We start from the raw sequence: 14,027 nt of genomic DNA on the forward strand, positions 1-14,027 counted from the left end.
TGCAGGTCGCAGTAGCTTAACAAGACGGTTTAAATGCCCCTAGAAAGAGCGGTGGAGGTCGCAGTAGCTTAACAAGACTGTTTAAATGCCCCTTGGAAGAGACGTGCAGGTCGCAGTAGCTTAACAAGAAGGTTTAAATGCCACTTGGAAGAGATGTGCAGGTTTCAGTAACTTAACAAGACGGTTTAAATGCACCTTGGAAGAGACGTGGAGTTCGCAATAGCTTAACAAGACGGTTTAAATGCCCCTTGGAAGAGACATGCAGGTTGCAGTAGCTTAACAAGAGGGTTTAAATGCCCCTTGGAAGAGACGTGCAGGTCGCAGTAGCTTAACAAGATGGTTTAAATGCCCCTTGTAAGAGCGGTGGAGGTCGCAGTAGCTTAACAAGACGGTTTAAATGCCCCTTGGAAGAGACATGCAGATCGCAGCAGCTTAACAAGACAGTTTAAATGCCCCTAGGAAGAGATGTGCAGGTCGCAGTAGCTTAACAAGACGGTAAAAATGCCCCTTGGAAGAGCGGTGGAGGTAGCAGTAGCTTAACAAGATGGTTTAAATGCCCCTTGGAAGAGACGTGCAGGTCGCAGAAGCTTAACAAGACGGTTTAAATGCCACTTGGAAGAGACATGCAGGTCGCAGTAGCTTAACAAGACGGTTTAAATGCCCCTTGGAAGAGACGTGCAGGTCGCAGTAGCTTAACAAGACGGTTTAAATGCCCCTTGGAAGAGACATGCAGGTCGCAGTAGGTTAAAAAGACGGCTTAAATGCCCCTTGGAAGAGCGGAGGAGGTCGCAGCAGCTTAACAAGATGGTTTAAATGCCCCTTGGAAGAGACATGCAGGTTGCAGTAGCTTAACAAGAGGGTTTAAATGCCCCTTGGAAGAGACGTGCAGGTCGCAGTAGCTTAACAAGATGGTTTAAATGCCCCTTGTAAGAGCGGTGGAGGTCGCAGTAGCTTAACAAGACGGTTTAAATGCCCCTTGGAAGAGACATGCAGATCGCAGCAGCTTAACAAGACGGTTTAAATGCCCCTAGGAAGAGATGTGCAGGTCGCAGTAGCTTAACAAGACGGTTAAAATGCCCCTTGGAAGAGCGGTGGCGGTAGCAGTAGCTTAACAAGATGTTTTAAATGCCCCTAGGAACAGACGTGCAGGTCGCAGTAGCTTAACAAGACGGTTTAAATGCCACTTGGAAGAGACATGCAGGTCGCAGTAGCTTAACAAGACGGTTTAAATGCCCCTTGGAAGAGACGTACAGGTCGCAGTAGCTTAACAAGATGGTTTAAATGCCCCTTGGAAAAGACGTGCAAGTCGCAGTAGCTTAACAAGACGGTTTAAATGCCTCTTGGAAGAGCGGAGGAGGTCGCAGTAGCTTAACAAGATGGTTTAAATGCACCTTGGAATAGACGTGCAAGTCGCAGTAGCTTAACAAGACGGTTTAAATGCCTCTTGAAAGAGACATGCAGGTGGCAGTAGCTTAACAAGACGGATAAAATGCCCCTTGGAAGAGCGGTGGCGGTAGCAGTAGCTTAACAAGACAGTTTCAATGCCCCTTGGAAGAGCGATGGAGGTCGCAGTAGCTTAACAAAACGGATTAAATACCCCTTGGAAGAGACTTGCAGGTCGCAGTAGCTTAACAAGACGGTTTAAATGCCCCTTGGAAGAGACGTGCAGGTTGCAGTAGCTTAACAAGACTGTTTAAATGCCCCTTGGAAGAGACGTGCAGGTCGCAGTAGCTTAACAAGACGGTTTAAATGCCCCTTGGTAGAGACATGCAGGCCGCAGTAGCTTAACAAGACGGTTTAAATGCCCCATTGAAGAGACGTGCAGGTCGCATTAGCTTAACAAGACGGTTTAAATGCCCCTTGGAAAAGTGACGGAGGTTACAGTAGCTTAACAAGACGGTTTAGATGCCCCTTGGAAGAGACGTGGAAGTCGCAGTAGCTTAAAAAGACGGTTTAAATGCGCCTTGGAAGAGAAGTGCAGGTCGCAGTAGCTTAACAAGGTGGTTTAAATGCCCCTTGAAAGAGACTTGGAGGTCGCAGAAGCTTAACAAGACGGTTTAAATGCCCCTTGGAAGAGACGTGCAGGTCGCAGCAGCTTAACAAGACAGTTTAAATGCCCCTTGGAAGAGACGTGCAGGTCGCAGTAGCTTAACAAGACGGTTTAAATGCCCCTTGGAAGAGACATGCAGGTCGCAGTAGCTTAACAAGACGGTTTAAATGCACCTTGGAAGAGACGTGCAGGTTGCAGTAGCTTAACAAGACGGTACAAATGCCCGTTGAAAGAGACGTGGAGGTCGCAGTAGCTTAACAAGACGGTTAAAATGCCCCTTGGAAGAGCGGTGGCGGTAGCAGTAGCTTAACAAGATGGTTTAAATGCCCCTTGGAAGAGACGTGCAGTTCGCAGTAGCTTAACAAGACGGTTTAAATGCCACTTGGAAGAGACATGCAGGTCGCAGTAGCTTAACAAGACGGTTTAAATGCCCCTTGGAAGAGCGGTAAAGGTCGCAGTAGCTTAACAAGACGGTTTAAATGCCCCTTGGAAAACACGTGCAAGTCGCAGTACCTTAACAAGACGGTTTAAATGCCCGTTGAAAGAGACGTGCAGGTCGCAGTGGCTTAACAAGACGGTTAAAATGCCCCTTGGAAGAGAGGCGGCGGTAGCAGTAGCTTAACAATATGGTTTAAATGCCCCTTGGAAGAGACGTGCAGGTCGCAGTAGCTTAACAAGACGGTTTAAATGCCCCTTGGAAGAGCGGTGGAGGTCGCAGTAGCTTAACAAGACGGTTTAAATGCCCCTTGGAAAAGACGTGCAAGTCGCAATAGCTTAACAAGACGGTATAAATGCCCCTTGGAAGAGACGTGCAGGTCGCAGTAGCTTTCAAGACGGTTTAAATGCCCCTTGGAAGAGACATGCAGGTCGCAGTAGCTTAAGAAGACGGTTTAAATGCCCCTTGGAAGAGCGGTGGAGGTCGCAGTAGCTTAACAAGATGGTTTAAATGCCCCTTGGAAGAGACATGCAAGTCGCAGCAGCATAACAAGACGGCTTAAATGCCCCTTGGAAGAGCGGAGGAGGTCGCAGTAGCTTAACAAGATGGTTTAAATGCCCCTTGGAAGAGACGTGCAAGTCGCAGTATCTTAACAAGACGGTTTAAATGCCTCTTGAAAGAGACGTGCAGGTCGCAGTAGCTTAACAAGACGGTTAAAATGCCCCTTGGAAAAGACGTGCAAGTCGCAGTAGCTTAACAAGACGGTTTAAATTCCCCTTGGAAGAGACGTGCAGGTCGTAGTAGCTTAACAAGACGGTTTATATGCCCCTTGGAAGAGCGGTGGAGGTCGCAGTAGCTTAACAAGATGGTTTAAATGCCCCTTGGCAGAAACGTGCAAGTCGCAGTAGCTTAACAAGACGGTTTAAATGTTTCTTGAAAGAGACGTGCAGGTCGCAGTAGCTTAACAAGACGGTTAAAATGCCCCTTGGAAAAGACGTGCAATCGCAGTAGCTTAACAAGACGGTTTAAATGCCCCTTGGAAGAGCGGTGAAGGTCGCAGTAGCTTAACAAGTCAGTTTAAATGCCCCTTGAAAGAGACGCGCAGGTTGCAGTAGCTTAATAAGACGGTTAAAATGCCGCTTGGAAGAGCGGTGGAGGTCGCAGTAGCTTAACAAGAGAGTTTAAATGACCGCTTGCAAAAGACGTGCACGTCGCAGTAGCTTAACAAGACGGTTTAAATGCCCCTTGGAAAAGACGTGCTAGTCGCAGTAGCTTAACAAGACGGTATAAATGCCCCTTGGAAGAGACGTGCAGGTCGCAGTAGCTTTCAAGACGGTTTAAATGCCCCTTGGAAGAGACATGCAGGTCGCAGTAGCTTAAGAAGACGGTTTAAATGCCCCTTGGAAGAGCGGTGGCGGTCGCAGTAGCTTAACAAGACAGTTTAAATGCCCCTTGAAAGAGAAGTGCAGGTCGCAGTTGCTTAACAAGACGGTTAAAGTGCCCCTTGGAAGTGCGGTGGTGGTAGCAGTAGCCTAACAAGACAGTTTAAATTCCCATTTGAAGAGACGTGCAGGTCGCAGTAGCTTAACAAGACGGTTTAAATGCCCCTTGAAAGAGCGGTGGAGGTCGCAGTAGCTTAACAAGACTGTTTAAATGCCCCTTGGAAGAGACGTGCAGGTCGCAGTAGCTTAACAAGAAGGTTTAAATGACCCTTGGAAGAGATGTGCAGGTTTCAGTAACTTAACAAGACGGTTTAAATGCACCTTGGAAGAGACGTGGAGTTCGCAATAGCTTAACAAGACGCTTTAAATGCCCCTTGGAAGAGACATGCAGGTTGCAGTAGCTTAACAAGAGGGTTTAAATGCCCCTTGGAAGAGACGTGCAGGTCTCAGTAGCTTAACAAAACGGTTAAAATGCCCCATGGAAGAGCGGTGGCGGTAGCAGTAGCTTAACAAGATGGTTTAAATGCCCCTTGGAAGAGACGTGCAGGTCGCAGTAGCTTAACAAGACGGTTTAAATGCCACTTGGAAGAGACATGCAGGTCGCAGTAGCTTAACAAGACGGTTTAAATGCCCCTTGGAAGAGACGTGCAGGTCGCAGTAGCTTAACAACATGGTTTAAATGCCCCTTGTAAGAGCGGTGGAGGTCGCAGTAGCTTAACAAGACGTTTTAAATGCCCCTTGGAAGAGACATGCAGATCGCAGCAGCTTAACAAGACAGTTTAAATGCCCCTAGGAAGAGATGTGCAGGTCGCAGTAGCTTAACAAGACGGTTAAAATGCCCCTTGGAAGAGCGGTGGCGGTAGCAGTAGCTTAACAAGATGGTTTAAATGCCCCTTGGAAGAGACGTGCAGGTCGCAGTAGCTTAACAAGACGGTTTAAATGCTACTTGGAAGAGACATGCAGGTCGCAGTAGCTTAACAAGACGGTTTAAATGCCCCTTGGAAGAGACGTGCAGGTCGCAGTAGCTTAACAAGACGGTTTAAATGCCCCTTGGAAGAGACGTGCAGGTCGCAGTAGCTTAACAAGACGGTTTAAATGCCCCTTGGAAGAGACGTGCAGGTCGCAGTAGCTTAACAAGACGGTTGAAATGCCCCTTGGAAGAGCGGTGGAGGTCGCAGTAGCTTAACAAGACGGTTTAAATGCCCCTTGGAAAAGACGTGCAAGTCGCAGTAGCTTAACAAGACGGTATAAATGCCCCTTGGAAGAGACGTGCAGGTCGCAGTAGCTTTCAAGACGGTTTAAATGCCCCTTGGAAGAGACATGCAGGTCGCAGTAGCTTAAGAAAACGGTTTAAATGCCCCTTGGAAGAGCGGTGGAGGTCGCAGTAGCTTAACAAGACGGTTTAAATGCCCCTTGGTTGAGACATGCAGGTCGCAGCAGCTTAACAAGACGGTTTAAATGCCCCTTGGAAGAGACGTGCAGATTACAGTAGCTTAACAAGATGGTTTAAATGCCCCTTGGAAGAGACGTGCAGATTACAGTAGCTTAACAAGATGGTTTAAATGCCCCTTGGAAGAGACATGCAGGTCGCAGTAGCATAACAAGACGGCTTAAATGCCCCTTGGAAGAGCGGAGGAGGTCGCAGTAGCTTAACATTATGGTTTAAATGCCTCTTGAAAGAGACATGCAGGTCGCAGTAGCTTAACAAGACGGTTTAAATGCCCCTTGGAAAAGACGTGCAAGTCGCAGTAGCTTAACAAGACGGTGTAAATGCCCCTTGGAAGAGACGTGCAGGTCGCAGTAGCTTTCAAGATGGTTTAAATGCCCCTTGGAAGAAACATGCAGGTCGCAGTTGCTTAACAAGACGGTTTAAATGCCCCTTGGAAGAGCGGTGGCGGTCGCAGTAGCTTAACAAGACAGTTTAAATGCCCCTTGAAAGAGAAGTGCAGGTCGCAGTTGCTTAACAAGACGGTTAAAGTGCCCCTTGGAAGTGCGGTGGTGGTAGCAGTAGCCTAACAAGACAGTTTAAATTCCCATTTGAAGAGACGTGCAGGTCGCAGTAGCTTAACAAGACGGTTTAAATGCCCCTTGAAAGAGCGGTGGAGGTCGCAGTAGCTTAACAAGACTGTTTAAATGCCCCTTGGAAGAGATGTGCAGGTTTCAGTAACTTAACAAGACGGTTTAAATGCACCTTGGAAGAGACGTGGAGTTCGCAATAGCTTAACAAGACGCTTTAAATGCCCCTTGGAAGAGACATGCAGGTTGCAGTAGCTTAACAAGAGGGTTTAAATGCCCCTTGGAAGAGACGTGCAGGTCTCAGTAGCTTAACAAAACGGTTAAAATGCCCCTTGGAAGAGCGGTGGCGGTAGCAGTAGCTTAACAAGATGGTTTAAATGCCCCTTGGAAGAGACGTGCAGGTCGCAGTAGCTTAACAAGACGGTTTAAATGCCACTTGGAAGAGACATGCAGGTCGCAGTAGCTTAACAAGACGGTTTAAATGCCCCTTGGAAGAGACGTGCAGGTCGCAGTAGCTTAACAACATGGTTTAAATGCCCCTTGTAAGAGCGGTGGAGGTCGCAGTAGCTTAACAAGACGTTTTAAATGCCCCTTGGAAGAGACATGCAGATCGCAGCAGCTTAACAAGACAGTTTAAATGCCCCTAGGAAGAGATGTGCAGGTCGCAGTAGCTTAACAAGACGGTTAAAATGCCCCTTGGAAGAGCGGTGGCGGTAGCAGTAGCTTAACAAGATGGTTTAAATGCCCCTTGGTAGAGACGTGCAGGTCGCAGTAGCTTAACAAGACGGTTTAAATGCCACTTGGAAGAGACATGCAGGTCGCAGTAGCTTAACAAGACGGTTTAAATGCCCCTTGGAAGAGACGTGCAGGTCGCAGTAGCTTAACAAGACGGTTTAAATGCCCCTTGGAAGAGACGTGCAGGTCGCAGTAGCTTAACAAGACGGTTTAAATGCCCCTTGGAAGAGACGTGCAGGTCGCAGTAGCTTAACAAGACGGTTGAAATGCCCCTTGGAAGAGCGGTGGAGGTCGCAGTAGCTTAACAAGACGGTTTAAATGCCCCTTGGAAAAGACGTGCAAGTCGCAGTAGCTTAACAAGACGGTATAAATGCCCCTTGGAAGAGACGTGCAGGTCGCAGTAGCTTTCAAGACGGTTTAAATGCCCCTTGGAAGAGACATGCAGGTCGCAGTAGCTTAAGAAAACGGTTTAAATGCCCCTTGGAAGAGCGGTGGAGGTCGCAGTAGCTTAACAAGACGGTTTAAATGCCCCTTGGTTGAGACATGCAGGTCGCAGCAGCTTAACAAGACGGTTTAAATGCCCCTTGGAAGAGACGTGCAGATTACAGTAGCTTAACAAGATGGTTTAAATGCCCCTTGGAAGAGACGTGCAGATTACAGTAGCTTAACAAGATGGTTTAAATGCCCCTTGGAAGAGACATGCAGGTCGCAGTAGCATAGCAAGACGGCTTAAATGCCCCTAGGAAGAGCGGAGGAGGTCGCAGTAGCTTAACATTATGGTTTAAATGCCTCTTGAAAGAGACATGCAGGTCGCAGTAGCTTAACAAGACGGTTTAAATGCCCCTTGGAAAAGACGTGCAAGTCGCAGTAGCTTAACAAGACGGTATAAATGCCCCTTGGAAGAGACGTGCAGGTCGCAGTAGCTTTCAAGATGGTTTAAATGCCCCTTGGAAGAAACATGCAGGTCGCAGTTGCTTAACAAGACGGTTTAAATGCCCCTTGGAAGAGCGGTGGCAGTCGCAGTAGCTTAACAAGACAGTTTAAATGCCCCTTGAAAGAGACGTGCAGGTCGCAGTAACTTAACAAGACGGTTAAATGCCCCTTGGAAAAGACGTGCAATCGCAGTAGCTTAACAAGACGGTTTAAATGCCCCTTGGAAGAGCGGTGAAGGTCGCAGTAGCTTAACAAGTCAGTTTAAATGCCCCTTGAAAGAGACGCGCAGGTCGCAGTAGCTTAATAAGACGGTTAAAATGCCCCTTGGAAGAGCGGTGGAGGTCGCAGTAGCTTAACAAGACGGTTTAAATGACCGCTTGCAAAAGACGTGCACGTCGCAGTAGCTTAACAAGACGGTTTAAATGCCCCTTGGAAAAGACGTGCTAGTCGCAGTAGCTTAACAAGACGGTATAAATGCCCCTTGGAAGAGACGTGCAGGTCGCAGTAGCTTTCAAGACGGTTTAAATGCCCCTTGGAAGAGACATGCAGGTCGCAGTAGCTTAAGAAGACGGTTTAAATGCCCCTTGGAAGAGCGGTGGCGGTCGCAGTAGCTTAACAAGACAGTTTAAATGCCCCTTGAAAGAGAAGTGCAGGTCGCAGTTGCTTAACAAGACGGTTAAAGTGCCCCTTGGAAGTGCGGTGGTGGTAGCAGTAGCCTAACAAGACAGTTTAAATTCCCATTTGAAGAGACGTGCAGGTCGCAGTAGCTTAACAAGACGGTTTAAATGCCCCTTGAAAGAGCGTTGGAGGTCGCAGTAGCTTAACAAGACTGTTTAAATGCCCCTTGGAAGAGACGTGCAGGTCGCAGTAGCTTAACAAGAAGGTTTAAATGCCCCTTGGAAGAGATGTGCAGGTTTCAGTAACTTAACAAGACGGTTTAAATGCACCTTGGAAGAGACGTGGAGTTCGCAATAGCTTAACAAGACGCTTTAAATGCCCCTTGGAAGAGACATGCAGGTTGCAGTAGCTTAACAAGAGGGTTTAAATGCCCCTTGGAAGAGACGTGCAGGTCTCAGTAGCTTAACAAAACGGTTAAAATGCCCCTTGGAAGAGCGGTGGCGGTAGCAGTAGCTTAACAAGATGGTTTAAATGCCCCTTGGAAGAGACGTGCAGGTCGCAGTAGCTTAACAAGACGGTTTAAATGCCACTTGGAAGAGACATGCAGGTCGCAGTAGCTTAACAAGACGGTTTAAATGCCCCTTGGAAGAGACGTGCAGGTCGCAGTAGCTTAACAACATGGTTTAAATGCCCCTTGTAAGAGCGGTGGAGGTCGCAGTAGCTTAACAAGACGTTTTAAATGCCCCTTGGAAGAGACATGCAGATCGCAGCAGCTTAACAAGACAGTTTAAATGCCCCTAGTAAGAGATGTGCAGGTCGCAGTAGCTTAACAAGACGGTTAAAATGCCCCTTGGAAGAGCGGTGGCGGTAGCAGTAGCTTAACAAGATGGTTTAAATGCCCCTTGGAAGAGACGTGCAGGTCGCAGTAGCTTAACAAGACGGTTTAAATGCCACTTGGAAGAGACATGCAGGTCGCAGTAGCTTAACAAGACGGTTTAAATGCCCCTTGGAAGAGACGTGCAGGTCGCAGTAGCTTAACAAGACGGTTTAAATGCCCCTTGGAAGAGACGTGCAGGTCGCAGTAGCTTAACAAGATGGTTTAAATGCCCCTTGGAAGAGACGTGCAGGTCGCAGTAGCTTAACAAGACGGTTGAAATGCCCCTTGGAAGAGCGGTGGAGGTCGCAGTAGCTTAACAAGACGGTTTAAATGCCCCTTGGAAAAGACGTGCAAGTCGCAGTAGCTTAACAAGACGGTATAAATGCCCCTTGGAAGAGACGTGCAGGTCGCAGTAGCTTTCAAGACGGTTTAAATGCCCCTTGGAAGAGACATGCAGGTCGCAGTAGCTTAAGAAAACGGTTTAAATGCCCCTTGGAAGAGCGGTGGAGGTAGCAGTAGCTTAACAAGACGGTTTAAATGCCCCTTGGTTGAGACATGCAGGTCGCAGCAGCTTAACAAGACGGTTTAAATGCCCCTTGGAAGAGACGTGCAGATTACAGTAGCTTAACAAGATGGTTTAAATGCCCCTAGGAAGAGACGTGCAGATTACAGTAGCTTAACAAGATGGTTTAAATGCCCCTTGGAAGAGACATGCAGGTCGCAGTAGCATAACAAGACGGCTTAAATGCCCCTTGGAAGAGCGGAGGAGGTCGCAGTAGCTTAACATTATGGTTTAAATGCCTCTTGAAAGAGACATGCAGGTCGCAGTAGCTTAACAAGACGGTTTAAATGCCCCTTGGAAAAGACGTGCAAGTCGCAGTAGCTTAACAAGACGGTGTAAATGCCCCTTGGAAGAGACGTGCAGGTCGCAGTAGCTTTCAAGATGGTTTAAATGCCCCTTGGAAGAAACATGCAGGTCGCAGTTGCTTAACAAGACGGTTTAAATGCCCCTTGGAAGAGCGGTGGCGGTCGCAGTAGCTTAACAAGACAGTTTAAATGCCCCTTGAAAGAGACGTGCAGGTCGCAGTAGCTTAACAAGACGGTTAAAGTGCACCTTGGAAGTGCGGTGGCGGTAGCAGTAGCTTAACAAAACAGTTTAAATGCCAATTGGAAGAGATATGCAGGTCGCAGTAGCTTAACAAGACTGTTTAAATGCCCCTTGAAAGAGCGGTGGAGGTCGCAGTAGCTTAACAAGACTGTTTAAATGCCCCTTGGAAGAGTCGTGCAGGTCGCAGTAGCTTAACAAGAAGGTTTAAATGCCCCTTGGAAGAGATGTGCAGGTTTCAGTAACTTAACAAGACGGTTTAAATGCATCTTGGAAGAGATGTGGAGTTCGCAATAGCTTAACAAGACGGTTTAAATGCCCCTTGGAAGAGACATGCAGGTTGCAGTAGCTTAACAAGAGGGTTTAAATGCCCCTTGGAAGAGACGTGCAGGTCGTAGTAGCTTAACAACATGGTTTAAATGCCCCTAGTAAGAGCGGTGGAGGTCGCAGTAGCTTAACAAGACGGTTTAAATGCCCCTTGGAAGAGACAAGCAGATCGCAGCAGCTTAACAAGACGGTTAAAATGCCCCTTGGAAGAGCGGTGGCGGTAGCAGTAGCTTAACAAGATGGTTTAAATGCCCCTTGGAAGAGCGGTAAAGGTCGCAGTAGCTTAACAAGACGGTTTAAATGCCCCTTGGAAAAGACGTGCAAGGCGCAGTAGCTTAACAAAACGGTTTAAATGCCCGCTGAAAGAGACGTGCAGGTCGCAGTAGCTTAACAACACGGTTAAATTGTCCCTTGTAAGAGCGGTGGCAGTAGCAGTAGCTTAACAAGATGGTTTAAATGCCCCTTGGAAAAGAGGTGGAGGTTACAGTAGCTTAACAAGACGGTTTAAATGCCCCTTGGAAAAGAGGTGGAGGTTACAGTAGCTTAACAAGACGGTTTAAATGCCAGTTGAAAGAGACGTGGAGGTCGCAGTAGCTTAACAAGACGGTTAAAATGCCCCTTGGAAGAGCGGTGGCGGTAGCAGTAGCTTAACAAGATGGTTTAAATGCCCCTTGGAAGAGACGTGCAGGTCGCAGTAGCTTAACAAGACGGTTTAAATGCCACTTGGAAGAGACATGCAGGTCGCAGTAGCTTAACAAGACGGTTTAAATGCCCCTTGTAAGAGCAGTAAAGGTCGCAGTAGCTTAAAAAGACGGTTTAAATGCCCCTTGGAAAACACGTGCAAGGCGCAGTACCTTACCAAGACGGTTTAAATGCTCGTTGAAAGAGACGTGCAGGTCGCAGTAGCTTAACAAGACGGTTAAAATGCCCCTTGGAAGAGCGGTGTCGGTAGCAGTAGCATAACAAGACGGTTTAAATGCCCCTTGGAAGAGACGTGCAGGTCGCAGTAGCTTAACAAGACGGTTTAAATGCCCCTTGGAAGAGCGGTGGAGGTCGCAGTAGCTTAACAAGACGGTTTAAATGCCCCTTGGTTGAGACATGCAGGTCGCAGCAGCTTAACAACACGGTTTAAATGCCCCTTGGAAGAGACGTGCAGGTCACAGTAGCTTAACAAGATGGTTTAAATGCCCCTTGGAAGAGACATGCAGGTCGCAGTAGCTTAAAAAGACGGCTTAAATGCCCCTTGGAAGAGCGGAGGAGGTCGCAGTAGCTTAACAAGATGGTTTAAATGCCCCTTGGAAGAGACGTGCAAGTCGCAGTAGCTTAACAAGACGGCTTAAATGCCTCTTGAAAGAGACGTGCAGGTCGCAGTAGCTTAACAATCCGGTTAAAATGCCCCTTGGAAAAGACGTGCAAGTCGCAGTAGCTTAACAAGACTGTTTAAATGCCCCTTGGAAGAGACGTGCAGGTCGTAGTAGCTTAACAAGACGGTTTATATGCCCCTTGGAAGAGCGTTGGAGGTCGCTGTAGCTTAACAAGACGGTTTAAATGCCCCTTGGAAGAGACATGCAGGTTGCATCAGCTTATCAAGACTGTTTAAATGCCCCTTGGAAGATACTTGCAGGTCGCAGTAGCTTAACAAGACGGTTTAAATGCCACTTGGAAGAGACGTGCAGGTTGCAGTAGCTTAACAAGATGTTTTAAATGCCTAGACAGCGGAGGGGACGTCTCTTCCTCCCTTCCTGCTGTGTCTGGCGGCACGGGACTCGCTCGGGTGCCTTAGGGGGCGGGATGTTATGACGGGCTGTGTGTCCATTGGACAGACGCTGCTATCAGTTCCTATATATATACACCCTCCGACGGACCTTAGCCACGCCTCCTGACGAAGCCATTCCGGTGAAACGCGCGTCGAGGCGCGCTATTCATTCCCTCTTGCAGACTCCCGTTACCCGGTCATCATTATGTCACAAGGTAATGTGCGGCTATTCTGATTATTACTAGCAGATCATCTCAGATACCTTATCTGCTATATTATTCTATTTAACTCAGATTTATAGCCTAGCTGGACCCATACCACATTGCCTGACTATGTATTATACCTGGTCATTCATTATGGAGTTACACCTGCAACTGGGCTAAGGTTTCCCTCTCACTCTTATGGGGTTTTCTCCATCTTAACCCCCATTGGGGTCTTTCATCCTAGTCACTCCTTTTTGTCCTTTACGGTTATACATTATATGTTGTATTTTAACTAATTAAGATACTGTATTTTGTAACAACAGCTATATCTCTGGCTGCTTATTATTGAGGGCGATGATCTTTCTATATATTGGTATTATTTCTATAATATTCCTCTCCCTCCTTTCTTGGATGTTCTAATTGTGATTGCTAGCTTTTCTTATAGGCTTACATGGTATTGGTTTATTGTGTTTTCAGAAACCTTAACAGGTTATATGGATTATAGAAAACGGGACAAATCCTGGGTTAATCAACTCGGGGAGGTCTTTGGTGAAAGGCCGAGTAGTGACAAGGAAACCTGTGATGTGAAGGACTTGAAACTTAAAATACGGGAGCTGCTTAAGAAACGGGTCAAACTGTGGTGGAACAAGGCCGCCTTGGAAAATTATCTTCAAAAAGAAATTTTACCAAGAGGCCTACGCATCCAACTCTTTCCAACTTTGGATATTGATGATCCCATTTTTATTAATAAATGGGAAGATACACTTAATAAATGTTCCCGAACCCTTTTAGAGCTCCTTATAGGACTCGATAAAAAAGCCCTAGAACCACTAGAGAAGGAGATCGATAATATTCGGGAAAAATTACATAACTCTCTAACATCTGAAGAATGTAAAAGCTTTGATAAATCACTAGACAAAGATCTCAATAAATGGGAAAATGAAGTTCAAAAATTTAAGGCTAAAAAATATGTACGGGATCTGAGTGACTACCAGTCTAATAATATATATCGGTGGAAAAATAAAAATAAAGGCAAAATAAGGCCACGCATACAATCTATCTCTAGCACCTCTACGGCATCAGAGGAAGAATGTGGCGGTGGTTTAGGACGTTTTTTAGGCAAACGTCCTCTATCCAGTCTCGAAGATATTCCTGCGCAACCGCTCGCATACGCAAGAACACCCTCCACACATCTCAGAAATCGGCCCTACAATTTCAGGGAGAAAAGGACCAAGAAACCTTGAAGGTAATTAATCTTTCACATATTCCATTGACACAAGCCCACATTGATGTCCTGTCCAAGGGACTATCCTTTTCTCCTGTGGAACGATTTGACTATTTTACTGCTGTTAAGGACCTGGAGTTGTTTGCCCGGAAGCTAGTCTTCAAAAAACACTTCAACTCCACTACAGGATCTAATCTATCCCTATTAGAAGCACAAGCTCTAAGGGACCTTGAGTCATTAGAAGAGGAACAAGGGCCATCTTCTGTATCTAACAGCCCCATACATCTCCACCGCCGCTCTCGTG

Source organism: Phyllobates terribilis, unplaced genomic scaffold (genome assembly GCF_046119375.1).
Source record: "Phyllobates terribilis strain yellow unplaced genomic scaffold, ASM4611937v1 Scaffold_44__1_contigs__length_10104851, whole genome shotgun sequence".
Taxonomy (NCBI): Eukaryota; Metazoa; Chordata; class Amphibia; order Anura; family Dendrobatidae; genus Phyllobates; species Phyllobates terribilis.